Below are 15,321 nucleotides of genomic sequence, written 5' to 3'. Positions count from 1 at the left end.
AAATCTCTTCTTCGTGTTTATGACCATGTTCATTTCCTTTAACAATAAGTGATATTAATCTAGGTTCATTCTACCAATTTTAAATCCAGTTCATCTTTTTATCTCCCACAGCACCTAAACACACTGCCTTGTGCATAGTAAGTATTCACATGGTGCATGAATAACTGAAATTGAATTTAGTAAAATAATCTCCTCTTATAATAGTTTCAGTCCATTCATGACCTTAAATTGGATTCAAGTATTTTATCCAGCATGCCCTAATCAATTTTAAAGAGTGAAAACATATACCTTCATGCAAAGTGAAACTGAAAAAATACTTTGGCTGAGTAATCTAGCATACACATGCAAAAGATGACAACGTACCTGTTAAGAGTAACACCTGCTTGCCCGGAAGGGAAGAGAAGGAAAGAAGAGGGGAGGAGAACACTTTTGATGCATACATTAAAAGCTACCATCCTCGTGAAGCAACTGCAGGTTTATTCCTAAAATCTCACAGTTAACAGGTCGAACACCAGGTATCAGCAAGGCTCTGTCAAATCAAAAATTTTTTATAAGTTGGGGGTGCCTGGGTGGCTCCGTCGGTTAAGCGTCCAACTCTTGATTTGGACTCTGGTCATGATCTCGCGGTCGTGGGACTGAAACCCACACCAGGCTCTGCACTGGGCATGGAGCCTGCTTAAGATTTTCTCTCTCCTTCTCCCTCTGCCCCTCTCCAGCTTGTGCGTGCTCTCTCCATCTCCCCCCAAAAAATAATTTTTGCATGTGTAATCAGAAAAAAAAAATGATACCCAAATCCTGAAAACAAGATTTAAAAGTTCATAAAAGAAACTGCTATTTAATCCTAAACTCAAAAAACACAGTAATAATTTCTGGTGTTTATTAATTTATTGAAAGATGTGCATTTTCTAACACTGATCTGCTGAATCTCCGGTTTCTAGTGTCTTCATCCCAAACTCTAACCTCTAAAATTCATCCTTTTATTATGCTAAGAAAGTTCCAGACAGGGGCACCTGGGTGGCTCAGGTGGTTAAGTGTCTGACTTTGGCTCAGGTCACAATCTTGCGGTTTGTGAGTTCGAGACCCACTTGGCACTCTGCGCTGATGGCTCAGAGCCTGGAGCCTGCTTCAGATTCTGTGTCTCCCTCTCTCTCTGCCCTCCCCTGCTCACGCTCTGTGTCTCTCTCTTAAAAAGAAAAAAAGAAAAAGAAATTTCCAGACAAAATATTATTCATATATGTTACTATCTATATACTCATTTCCTTCAGATTTTTACAAAGCCCCAAATCAATGACTTAATGAAAACGTGTTCCAAATTACTAAGTGGAAATAAAGCAGATGTGGCGTTGGATAGCTGCAAGGAACAGAAAGTCAATTCTTCAGGGGAGTGAAACTTGGAATAACTTCAGCTGTGAAAAGGCCTCCCATCCCCCCAAACTAGGAATATTTTATGAAGAAAATAAAAGCATTCAAATGCCAAAGGAAAAGAAAACACTTAAAGGATGGAAAATGTTGAAAGGAGTCTACCAGTGGGACCAACACTTAAGTATCAATCAAGTAGAGTTAGCCATAAGCAAAGCTTCAAGGATTTCATCAGGAAGGACCATTCCTCTTCTTGGAATCCATTAAAATGGCTATTTCTTTGTAATAGACAATGTACTTCCTTTCCTTTCTAATCATAAAAGCACGTGTGAGTCTATGCCTATCTCCTAATCACCCAGTTACACACAGTGATGGGTTCGTAGGTCACACACACCTATGAGTATGACCAAATATTTGCCAGGAGTACTCTTCCAACAAAATAGCTGCCTTGATCCACTGACAAGGCCCCATTTCCCCCTAAACACACAAGCTTATTAAATTCTCTATTCAACACAATTATCTTTCACCAATTCAAAGACAGGAATTTACACATGACTTGGAACTGTTCAACAGGGAAAATATTAATGACTGAGTTGGTTAAAAAGTAATGAGGTCAAATTCAATTCTTCCACTTTGCAGATGAGAAAATTAAGGACAGAGAAGTAAAAGGACATCATTAAGGCTACTATGATGCAGTAATCAGTATCACATTTTGAACCCATAGCATAGGTAATGGTAAAGAGCACAAAGGTCACTGGGATAGGGGATAAACAGCTGGACAAGTGTTACTGTATATCCAGGGAATAAGCACGTCAGAAAGTTGTAAAGAAAAGTACCGCAACTTCAAGGAACTAAAAGGATGCTTCTGAATATGCAATATACCACAAACTCAGATAAATGTTAGACACGATCTAAAAATGTGTCACTGTAGCAAATATTTAGCCTCCTGAGTCATGTTATTACCTCTACACAAGACTACACATGACTCCCTTGCTTTAAAAAATATTCAGGGGCACCTGGGTGGGTGAGTCGGTTGAGTGTCTGACTCAGGATTTCAGCTCGGGTCGTAACGCACGGTTAGCGGGATCGATCCCCACACTGGGCTCTGGGCTGAGCTTGGAGTCTGCTTGAGATGCTCTCTCCCTCTCCTTTTGCCCTTCCCCCACTTTCACATGCACGCACATGCTCTAAAATAAAAAATATTCAGTGGAGTACTGTCAAAAGGACATACAGATCAATAAAGAGAATGCAGAGTCCACAAACAAACCCTTATATTTACAGTCAAATGATTTTAAACAAAGGAGCCAAGGCAATTCAATAGGGAGAGATTTTCAGCAAATAGTGCTGGATATCCGCGTACGAACAAATGAACTTCTACCCTTACCTCATATTACATACAAAAATTAAATCAAAATGAATCAGAGATAGAAGCGCTAACACTGTAACATTTTTAGGAAGGATGAGTAGAAATGCTTCAAGACCTGGGGTGAGGCAAAGATTCCTTAGATATAGGACACCAAAAGCATAATCTAAACAGGACAAAATTGATAAACTGTACTTTACTGAAACGTGCAACATTTTTGCTTCAAAATATACCATTAAGAAAATGCAAAGACAAGTCACAAAATGAGAAAATGTATTTGCAAATCACGTATCTAATAAATGGCTTGTATGCAGAATATACAAAGAACTCCAGAATACAGAATTCAACAAGAAGAAGACAAACACCCAATTTAAAAATGGATAAATGATTTTAGCAGACATTTCACCGAAGAAGATATAGGAATCATTAGTAAGCACATGGAAAGATGCTCAACATCATTAGTCATCAGGGAAAAAGAAATCAAGAAATCAAAACCACAAAATGAAATACCACTTCCCATCTACTGAGATAGCTATAATTTTAAAAAATAGTAAGGTATTGGTGAAAATGTGAAGAAACAATAACTCTCGTACACCGGCTGGTGGAAATGTAAAATGGTATGGCCACTTTAAAAAATAGTTTAGCAGTTTCTTAAATTCACCATACACCAAGTAATTCCACTTGTAGGTACTATGCCAAGAGAAATGAAAACATATGTTCCCACAAAGACTTGCATGCAAGTGTTCATGGCAGCCTTATTCATAAAAGGTAAAAAGTATAAACTCAAATGTCCATCAAACTGAAGAATGGATAGACAAAATGTGGTATATCCATACAACGGAAAACTGTTCCACAATAAAAAAAAAGAAATACTGATACATGCTACAACTTCGATGAACCTCAAAAACATCATACAAAATACAGAAAGCTAGACACAAAAGACCCCATAGTGTTATGATTTTATTTATATGAAATGTCCAGAAAAGGCAAGTCTATGGAAACTGGAGGTAGATTACTGGTTATCTGGGGCTGGGCATGGGTATTGACTGTAAACATGCATGACGAATATTACTGGGGTGCTGAAAAGATTCTAAAACTGGAGTATAGTAACATCACAATTTGATAAATTTACTGGAAATCATGGAGCTGTACACTGTAAAACAGATGAACTTTATGGTCTGAAAATTACATCTCAATAGTTCTTTTAAAGCTAAGGGTGGGGGGAAAAAAGTATAATTAATCATATGGGAGAGAGAACATAAACAAAATGGGCCATAGTTGACCACTGTTGAGGCCAGGGATTCAGTACACTATTCCTTTCCTTTTTAAAAAATTTTTTTAACGTTTCATTTATTTTTGAGACAGAGAGAGACAGAGCATGAACGGGGGAGGGGCAGAGAGAGAGGGAGACACAGAATCAGAAGCAGGCTCCAGGCTCTGAGCCATCAGCCCAGAGCCCGACGCAGGGCTCGAACTCACGGACCGCGAGATCGTGACCTGAGCTGAAGTCAGGCACTTAACCGACTGAGCCACCCAGGTGCCCCTTCCTTTCTTTTTTTATATATATTTAAAGTTGTTAGGATGCCTGGGTGGTTCTGTTGGTTAAGGTCAGACTCTTGCTTTCAGCTTAGGTCATGATCTGAGAAATCATGTGAAATTGGGCCCCATGGTGGATTCTGTGCTGAGAGTGCAGAGCCTGCTTGGGATTCTCTCTCTCCCTCTCTGCCCTTCACCCCCACCCCCACCACCACACGCACGCTCTCTCTCTCAAATAAATTTTAAAAAATAAAGTTGTTGATACTATATATGAGATATAAGATCTCCAAGTATTTATGAAGGCAAAACTTTTCTTTCCTGTCTAGCTAAAGAACCTCAGGAAATTGGCCCAACACTGTAAATCACATAAAAGAAAACACAGGAAAATACTATTAGTTTCTTGGCATATAGTGGGCACCATATCTATTCTTCAATGTATCTCTTAACTTTAGGTGTATTATTACCTATAGAAAAATAATAAGGTGTGCTACCCAAATTAAATTAATATAGACTGCTTTCTCTGCTACAACAAAGACCTGAACAGAGAGAATTCTGATGAAGAACAAAGCCATTACATTTCTGGATCTCAGCATCACTGCCTATAGTATGTGAGAGTTGGCCAAGATAACATTTAAGTTCTCTTTGAGCATTGACACTTTCTGATTCCAGAATTTGCTTGCCAGTTTTTTCCAGTAACTCCTTCTTACACCATGGGATATGTGATACAGGTTAACTAGGTCCCAGATGAAAACACAAGCAGAGTTACGCAACAAAAACGCATGAGAATTAACTAAGCGGTAAAGTTCAAGTTTCATTTCTTGTACTACATTTACATAAATGCGTTTCTCCTAATCATGTTACTATGAAACTCCTTAGGTTGGTTCAAAACACTAGCTGTTGCCTGCCTAGGAGCAGGCAACCTAGGAAAAGATTCTATTACCTTGGTACAGTCTCTTTTCCACCAAGAATTTTTTAAAAATATGACATTTAAGTCTGAAACATTTCAAAATGAGTTTGTGATGACAACTATTCCATACCAAAGTTTCTCAATCACTCCACCTTTTGCAACCTGGATTAATCCTACCACTGCAATGAACTGTTTTAAGACTTCCTAAAAACACAGTTGGCGAACTCCTCCCCTAGTTTCCATTCTTTCTGGTCAGTCAGCAAATGTTAGACTTCCGTTCTCCACTTACTCCTAAAATACCCTCCCCCCCAAGCATTCCCAGCCAAGGTGCTTGACCCTTACTGAATTCATGTATTGTCATGGCTTTAGGTCCAGCTGTTAAGACAAAGGAATTTGGTGTTTACATAGAAAGACATGAAAAGTTTTGAGCAGGGAGGTGACAAGAGAGTTGAGCAAAAGAAAATTAACCCTTGGGGCGCCTGGATGGCTCAGTCAGTTAGAAGCATCCGGCTCTCTGTTTCGGCTCAGGTCATGATCTTGCAGTTTCATGAGTTCGAGCCCCGCGTTGGGCTCTGCGCTGACAGCTCTGAGCCTGGAGCCTGCTTCAGATACTATGTCTCCCTCTCTCTGCCCCTCCCCTATTCGTGCTCTGTCTCTCTCAAAACTGAATAAATTTTAAAAATAAAATAAAAAAAAGACTGCCCAGACTCAATGCCCTTCTCACATACAACTCTAATAGTGATTGGCAGAATGTAGGGCCATCTCCATATTCTTCTTAGAATTCTCCAGAGTACCTAGTACACAGTAAGTGTTCAGTGAACATTGGTTAAATGAGAAGACATTTTTGCTGGTCACCCTTACTGCAATCTATTTCAGCTTTCATATAACTCTTGAAACCAAAATGCATATAAGGAATTTAGTGATACACTGAGAACTGTGTTGGTTTATGGTATTCTTCAGTTCAAAAGTTTCGTAACAGTCATAAGCAAAAGGTCTATCAACAGGTACATGGGTAAATACGGCCCAAATTAATAAAGGTAAAAGAAATAGAGTATCACTATTTTGCAACTACCAAAGAAATAATGGATCTAAACAGTAGTTTGCTGGAAACAGCTCATACCAGCTTCTGAGAGCCAACTCAGTACACCTGTTCCAACCCCACATTTAGTGACACATCAGCAAGAATGAAAGAAATTGGCTGTGGAAGGAGTGTTTATACCATAAAAATTGGCAGACAGCCAGTTAAACATTGACCAACGCACCACTGGATAAAGGCAATGAAGCTCAATACCTGATAAAACGATTATATGAAAGGCTGTGGGGGATCTCGATGATAATGGATGAACCAGGCTAAAACTTCATGAACCCACTGATAAACCAAACATCACAAAAACCTAGGCATTAGACATCAGAGGCCTCCTACTGTGATGCAGTAGAAAATACACAGCATCACCAGTAATGATTCTTGCCAAAACTAGAATGTGATTCTAATCAAGCCTAGATCTACCTACCAGTTTGTAAGAAATACAAAAGACAGAAGGACAACAAGCCAAATATAGAATGTGGAATGTGGGAGATGATTTTCTTACGGATGAATAAATACCAACTGGTGGGGGGGGGGGGGAGGAACAGATTGTAGGAAGTCCCTATCGATTAAAAGAGACTTAATAGTCAAAACAAACACAATGTGCATTGTAGCCCTTGTTTGAATACTAATTTACAAGTCACTACAAAAACACATACTTGAGACAATTCAGAAAATCTGAACATTGGCTAGATATTAGATATTAAGGGGTTATTGTTAATTTTGTTACATGATAAAGATTTAGTGATTTTTTTGAAAAAGGCCTTATCCATTAGAGATACATACAATGTATATATGAAAGTATACAATATCTGGCACTTGATCTGGGGATGGGGATTTTCTACTTTTACATAAATTTGAAGTTTTCCTTAATACAGTTTTTAACAGAGTAACCAGTATACAGAATATATACAAAAGAATGACAAAATTACCAGTACTGACAGGGATATATCTCCAAGAAATGACTTGCCTAAAAGTGTTGGGGAAACATGTACAATGTGATACCAATTATTTTAATGACAAAAAACATTAAATTGATATTATGAGTGGACTAGAAAATGTCAGAGGGATAGCGGGCTTGGTGGAGATGAGGTTAAGGAACAGATCTGTCTGCACTGTACACAGAACAAAAAATTTGTCTATTACTCAAATGAGTTTTATTAGCATTTTAACGTATATTTATTTTTGAGAGACAGACGGCAGACAGGGGAGGGGCAGAGAGCGAGGAAGACACAAAATCTGAAGCAGGCTCCAGGCTCTGAACTGTCAGCCCAGAGCCCGATGCGGAGCTTGAACCCACAGACCACGAAATCATGACCTGAGGGGAAGCCGGACACTTAACTGACTGAGCCACACAGGCGCCTCAATAAGCATTTTAAAAATAAAGGTCATACCTTTATCCGCATCCTCCAGGTATTCTAGTCCTGTTCTTTCCCACAGTCCCTTGTTCAAGCACTCAGCCAGCCAGGGAAAGCTGTAAAACCAGAGGGTCGATAGAAAAGAGAATGCATCCTGCCTAATTGCAGCACTAGCTGCCCCCTCACCTTGGCAAGCCTTTGTAAACCCTCTACAGGCACAAATCACAGCACTATGCTAGTAGAGAAACTTTCACATAACTATTGGAAAAGAAAAAAAAAACCTATACATAGCGGAAGGAACAGGAAACAGGAAAAAGAAGGACCAAGTGACACTATACTGCAGCCAACACCTTTTACCTATCAACTACTGAGAAGTGCAAAAGGAAACCTTAATGCTGTCACTACAAATTCTTTCTTTTTAAGTTTACTTATTTGGGGGGGGGGGGGCAAGAGAAAGACAGGGAGAGAATCCCAAGCAGGCTCCATGCCACCAGCACAGAGCCCGATGGAGGGCTCGAACTCATGAACCATGAGAGCTCAAACTCACGAACCAGGAGATCATGACCTGAACCAAAATCAAGAGTTGGATGCTTAACCAAATGAGCCACCCAGGTGCCCCTGTCACTACAAACTCTGAGTGTTACTTCTAATTTTTTTTAATGTTTTATTCATTTTTGAAAGAAGAGATAGAGAGAGAGAGAGAGAGTCCCACGAGTGGAGGAGGGGGAGGGGCAGAGAGAGAGGAAGCAACAGAATACAAAGCAGGCTCCAGGCTCTGCACTGTCAGCACAGAGCCTGACGCGGGGCTCGAACCCATGGACCATGAGATAATGACCTGAGCCAAAGTCAGATGCTTCACTGACTGAGCCAGTCAGAGAAAAAGTACAATTGTATGCAAGCAGCCAGTTAATGATTCTTTAAATGTTTTCCAAACACTAAAAGGGATTTCCTCCATGATTTGTGGTAGCTGCAGGATTGCTTAAGCAGTTAAAAGTCCAATAATGAGTATGCTGCCAAACTCATCATCTAAGTCAAGGATGTGTCCAGACAACTAAGAGACCAGTTAGCAAGGTTACAAGATAGATCAATATATAAAAACCCATTATATTTTGGGGCACGTAAGTGGCTCGGTCAGTTAAGCATCCGACTTAGGCTCAGGTCACGATCTCACGGTTTGTAAGTTCAAGCCCCACATTGAGCTCCACACTGGGCTTCACGCTGACAGTATGGAGTCTGCTTGGGATTCTCACTCTCTCCTGTTCTCTCCCTGCCCCTTCACCACCTGCACATGCTCTCTCTCTCTCAAAATAAATAAACTTAAAAAAATTATATTTCTATACACCAGCAATGAAGACTGAAAAAATGAAATTAAGAAAACAATTCCCTTTAAACTAACATCAAAATAAACAAAATACTTAACAATAAATTTTTTAAGTGTGAAACTTATATGTGAAAACTACAAAATACTGTTGAAAGAAATTAAAGACTTACATAAATGGAAATATATCCTGTGCTCATGAACTGTAAGACTTAATACTGTTAAGATGGAAAACATCATGTTGTAGACCATAAATGTGTACAATTTTTGTCAATTACTCTCATTATAAAGTTGGGGGAAAATATTGTTGAGACAGCAATACTAACCAAACTGATCTACAGAGTCAATGCAATCCCTACCAGATGCCCAGCTGCCTTTAATATAAATTGACAACCTGATCATAAATTTCATATGGAAATGCAAGGAACCCAGAATAACCAAAACAATCTTGAAAAAGAATAAAGCGGGCAGATTCACATGTCCTAATTGCAAAACTTACTACAATTCTGCAACAATCAAGACAGTATGGTGCTAGCTTAATGGAATAGAATTGAGAATCCAGAAATAAACCTTTATGGTCATGATCAGTTGATTTTTCAACAAGGGTGCCAGGAAAATTAAACAGGTAATTAATAGTTTTCTCAACAAATGGTACTGGAACAACTGGGTAGCCACATGCAAAAAAAACAAAAAACAAAATTTGAACCCCTGCCTCACACCACATACAAAAAATCAACTCAAAATTGATCAGAGACCTAAATGTAAAAGTGAAAAATATCAAACTCTTAGAAGAAAAGAGTATTTGTGACTTGAATTGAGCAATGATTTCTAAGATATGATACCAAAAGCACAAATGACAAAAGAAAAAATAAACTGGACTTCATCAAAATTAAAAGTCTCTGCACTTCAAAGGATACCATCAAAAGGTTGAAAGGACAACCCACAAACTGAGAAAATATTTGTAAATCATATATCTGAAAAGGGACTTGTATCCAGAATATATAAAGAACCCTTACAAACTCAACAATAAGAAGACAACCAGCCCAATTTAAAAATGCGCAAAGATTTTGAAGAGACATTTCCCTAAAAATGGTGCAAATATGGCCAACAAGCATATGAAACGATGTTCATCATTAGTCATTAGAAAAATGCAAATAAAGGGGTGCCTGGCTGGCTCAGTCGGTAGAGCATCTGACTCTTGATCTTGTGATCATGGGTTCAAGCCCCATGTTGGGTATAGAGATTACTTTAAAACAATAATAGTAAAAAAAATGGAAATCAAAACCATGATAAGATAAAACTTCATGATGGCTAAAATAAAAACGACAGGCAATAACAAGAGCTTCAAGAATAAACTGCGGTCCTCACAGATTGCTAGTGAGATGGTAAACTGGTGCAACTACTTCGGTAGTTCCTTGAGATGTCCAACTTACAGTTACCGTACAACCCAGAAAGTTCACTCCCATGGATATCCATGAACTGATAAATGAATAAAATGTGCCATATTCATAGAATATAATATTATTCATCCATAAAAGGAATGAAGTTCTCCTACATGCTACAACATGAATGAACCTCGCAACCATTATATTCAATGAAAGAAGCCAGTTACAAAAGACCATATATTGTGTGATGCCACTAATATGGAATGTCCAGAACAGGCAAATTCATACAAACGGAAAGTATGTTAGAGGATGCCAAAAGCTGGGGTAAGAGGAAAGGGGAATGAAAAGGGGCCGCTAGTGAGCATGGGGTTTCTTTTTAGAGTGAGGAAAATGTTCTAAAACTGGATAATGCTGGTGGTTGCACAACAGTGTAAATCTACTACAAGTCACTGAATTGTATACTTTAAAAAGGGAGAATCTTAGGGGTGCCTGGGTGGCTCAGTCGGTTAAGCACTGGACTTTGGCTCAGGTCATGATCTCACTGTTCGTGAATTTGAGCCCTGCATCGGGCTCTGTGCTGACAGCCCAGAGCCTGTAGCCTGCTTTGGATTCTGTGTCTTCCTCTTTCTCTGCCCCTCCCCTGCTCGCGCGCTGTCTCTGCCTCTCTCTCAAAATAAAAAATATTAAAAAAAACTTTTTTAAAAAGGAGAATTTTATAGTGTGTGGATTTTATCTCAATAAAGCTTTGATTAAAAAAAAATTGTCCAGACTGCCAAACTGAACCATTAAGCTGGATGTGTACTGCAGACCCAAAAGTTTGGGGGTGGGGCAGGAATCCCATAATCCTACTAGATTTTAAAAGAGAACCAAGTAGCACTCACATGAATGATACAATAAGGAAATCTATAAGGTCAAAGCCGTCTGTGTGAGCAAATTCATCCTTCGGAGAACTTGAACGGTTAAGTTGGTAAGACATATTGTATCTCTTCTTCCCAAGGTGTTTACCTATTTCTCAAGTTGCAGAAAAATGTATTTGTTTGTAGGAAACCCCAGACAGACTCTTCTCAGATTGCCAACTAAAAAATACACCCCCATTCCAAGGTAAGAGAGAGCCGTTATCACACTTTGCCCATCCGTAGATCTCACAATGGAGGCTAGAGGAAGTCCTCTAAAACTATTCCTCACTATTGGAAAGGCACTCAAAAGGAATCTGAAGAACCTATCAGAACCTTAAAGAATGTCCTAAAATGCTTCTGTTATTTCAGGTGCATTCTAGGAAGTGGCAACAGATTGGTCATAAAAATACCCTGGACAGAGAATAGCAGGCAAGTTTGAGACAGGTAAACTCAGCCAGGAAGGACATTTCTGGTGCTCTCAGGTACCATCTGGTCATTGCGACTACAGAGTGAAAAGTAAAATTTTTAAAATATCGGGGTGCCTAGGTGGCTCAGTTAGTTGAGCGTCCAACTTCAGCTCAGATCATGATCTTACGGTTCAGTTCATGAGTTTAAGCCCTGCATCGGGGCTTGCTGCTGTCAGTGCAGAGCCTGCTTTGGATCCTCTATCCCCCTCTCTCTCTGTGCCTCCTCCACTCATAACGCTCTCTCAAAAATAAATAAAACATTAAAAATAATAATATCTATATATGAGGCAAAATTTAAAAGATACAAGTGCAGAGGGGCACGTAGGTGGCTCAGTCAGTTAAGCATCCAACTCTTGATCTTGGCTCAGGTCACGATCTCACAGTTCTTGAGTTCAAGCCCCACATCAGGCTCTGTGCTGATATCGTGAAGCCTGGTTGGGATTCTGTCTCTCTTTCCTTCTGCCCCTCCCCCACTTCTTCTCGCTTGCTCTCTCTCTCTCTCACTTAAAAACCAAGATACAAGTGGGTATTCAATGAAAAGTGAGTTTCTCTCTCACTTCTGTTCCCAGTCATCCTATTCTCTTCCCCAGAGGCAACCACTGTTACCACTTTTCTAAGTATCCTTCTGGAAACTGTCTACACATTTAAAAAGAACATACATATTCTGCACTGTGCCTTCTTCACTTAGATAGGTCTCCACTTAGTACACATACCTTATTCTTTTTAACTGCTTCGTAAGTATTCATAATATGGATGTACTATAACTTCCTAGCCCCGGAATGGATTTTTATTATCAGGATGTCTAAAGCAGAGATAAAACATTAGCAACCCATGGGTAGTATCTACCCATGGATGTGTTTTGTTCAGCCATCACAATGGTTTGAACACGTGGATCTCAATGTATTTGACCATACGGGATGTGGTGGAAAGAGCTGTCCACCAACATCCACTCTCCTCTTTTATAGTAAGAGGGATGTCAACGGGAAATGGCTACCCTACCAGGAGCTACACTGCCCAGCTGCCTGCAGCCAGCTATCTCCACGGGACTAGCTTTCCCCAGTTAAAAGTTGAGTGGAAGTGATGAAGGTTTCTGGTCTGCAGCTTTAAAGGGATGGCTGTGTTTCCTCCACACAGTCCCTGCCCCTCCTGCCAGGCTGACTGACGCCCAATGACTGGAAGAGGGCTCTCCGTGGCCTGAAGGGGGTTCACCAGCACCGTCCTCTGGTTGCAAGCTTTAGGCATGGCTTTGGAGCAGGTCACTGTTGAGAGTGGAATGAGGGTAGTGGAACAAAAGATAACCCTGTTATGAAAAATATTTGCTTTATGAAAACAACTGTTTCGATGAGGAACAGGAGGTTAGGTTCTAAAAAGTACTACCTTCGCAGTGTGGTTTTTCTTACAGGAATTTCAGTAATAAAATGTTTTGTGGCTATAAGCATAGAACTATAAAATCTAAACATCACTGAACAAGTCCCAGGTTTGACTACATCTAGGTTTTGTACACTTGCATCACCACAGAGACTTTCTTACACGTTTTTATTTTCTCTCAAACACAGCAGCTGTTCAAGCCTTGAGAGGATGGCTCCGCAACCTGGATCAGCTATTACAAAGGTGATCTGATCTCTCTTTTACACACGGCATTCGTGTCATACCAATGCCTGCCTATGAAAGCATACACCTTTAGGTCTAATACCAGCACCTATCTATCTAGAGCCCTGGGAGAATCTAGACTCCTGTGAATATAAGTTGAGACTGTTTTACAGGTATCAAAGTAAAGCCAATTGCCCCTGACTGCCAAGTGGCCTTGTTCATTTTTATAGATTTACATTCTATACCAGCCCTTTGCGGGGCACCTGGCTGGCTCAGTCGGTAGAGCATGCGACTCTTGATCTCCAGGTTGTGAGTGCGAACCCGATGTTGGGTGTAGAGATTATTTTAAAAAAATAAAATATTCAAATCAGCCCTTTGTTATCCTTCCCCATATCATGTTACCTATCTGCATAAATGTGAAGGCATTAATGCCACCCTCTTCTAAGCTCTTCCCTTAAATCCCACCCAAATCCGACACCGAGTCTGTGGGCTCTCCTCCCTTTGGTAGCTACAGTCTTTTATTCTATATCCTTCTCCTCCCTTTATATAAACATCAGCCCTCCTATGTAACAACCACCTCATCACTTTCTTCACTTCCCTCTTTCATCCCTGCTTCTTGGCATCATCTCTCCATCCTGTTTCTTCTCCACACAGTCAGTCCACCGTAGGCCACTCTGACTCAGCAATCTAGCCTCACTTCCCCTGTTTTTCACAATCCTGTGTTTCTACCACAGCAGGCAACTGGGGCTCGGTCCCTCTGTGAGCCCACCAAGGAACTATCCCACGGGAGATCAAGGGAGTCAGGGGACTTTATCCTCAGACTCCCTTTCCTCAATGATCTTCTGTGCAAATGAGTGCGTATGGATCAAACATGCTGCTATTAGGATCATGTTTATCATCTCACCAAAACCCTACAACTCCGCGGACAGTTGGCCCTATTTTACAGATTAAAAATCTGAAATGCAGAAAGATTAAGCCACTTGCTGAAAATTAAACAGTTAATAAGCAGCTGAGCTGGACTCCAAATCCAGCCTCGTCTCTTCCATTCTGTGATGCAATGTCGGAAGAGCCACAGCACATCCATTCCCCAGCACAGTCGGCACTCGTGGGCTTGCACAGCCAGAGAGATGCTTGCACGCTTCCAGCCTCTCCTCCCAAGGAAAACGTATTAAGATAGCTGCCCAGATTGTTTTAATCTTCTTGCATGCATAGGAAAACCTTCTAGGTCATAATCCACCAGCCATGTGAAATTTTTATAGCATCATCATCCGTGGCTACTCCCACCTCAAATACCAGTTACTATGAAATTATGCCAGAATTTGGATCAAAGTATGGGGGAAAATGCAAGGCAAATTTTTATCTGATGAACTCATGGCAGAGAATCAAATTTCATAGAGAGTTCCAGACTCTAGTATATTAAAAAACAATCTGTAACTTTACTGTGAGGAGACTACTTTATTAGAACAACTAAAACATGCTGAGCTCTGCTGGGACACAGGGGTCATGCTAATGTGTGAGCCAAAGAGAGTCTTTTCTTGCTTTAGTAGAAAATATAATAATCTGCAAATCACTAGCATCTGAGGCTGGCTTGATTTAAAATGCACACAGATATAGAAAAAGTTCCAGGAAATCACTGTATTTATAGCTTGCCTACATTAGTCAGCGGAACGGCCCTCGCTGCTCCCAAAATAACACTTGGGAAGAGGCGCTGCATCCTAGCACCTTCACTAAAGCCAAGGCATGGTTCTCATCTGCTGCTCTGTAAGTTCCCTAGGAGGACCTCTCCCCCTTCCCAGGGAGCCAGGCAAGCAGACAGGGCCCTCCAACCTCCCTCACCATCCACCCAGCTGTACAGTGGCTGCCTCAAGGAAGTCCCAGCCCCAGAAGGCCCCCAGCAGGCTACCTAGAGGAGCCCTGGCCTTAATCCCCTCCACCAACCAGCTAACCATCAGTCAGATTTAGAAAGCAGAGCCCCCTTAGCATTAAACCCTCCAGGACACAGGATCTTCACCACACGGGTAAGACACAGGAGAAGATTCTGGCCGGGTGTTGATCACC

The 15,321-nt window shown here is 40.5% G+C and overlaps 1 protein-coding gene and 1 non-coding gene across 8 annotated transcripts in view; one reads left to right on the top strand and one right to left on the bottom strand.

Annotated features, from left to right (window-relative positions):
- The window catches only part of REPS2 (RALBP1 associated Eps domain containing 2), a 221,226-nt gene that overhangs the window by 70,977 nt on the left and 134,928 nt on the right, over positions 1 to 15,321 (bottom strand). The gene's annotated exons all lie outside the window — the stretch shown is intronic.
- Positions 10,090 to 10,162, top strand: TRNAK-CUU. The gene has a single exon. It is a non-coding gene; the product is annotated as a tRNA-Lys (tRNA).

This window comes from Prionailurus bengalensis, chromosome X (assembly GCF_016509475.1).
Source record: "Prionailurus bengalensis isolate Pbe53 chromosome X, Fcat_Pben_1.1_paternal_pri, whole genome shotgun sequence".
Taxonomy (NCBI): Eukaryota; Metazoa; Chordata; class Mammalia; order Carnivora; family Felidae; genus Prionailurus; species Prionailurus bengalensis.
The sequence above is the reverse complement of the archived record's forward strand: the minus strand, read 5'-3'. Positions and strand labels throughout refer to the sequence as shown.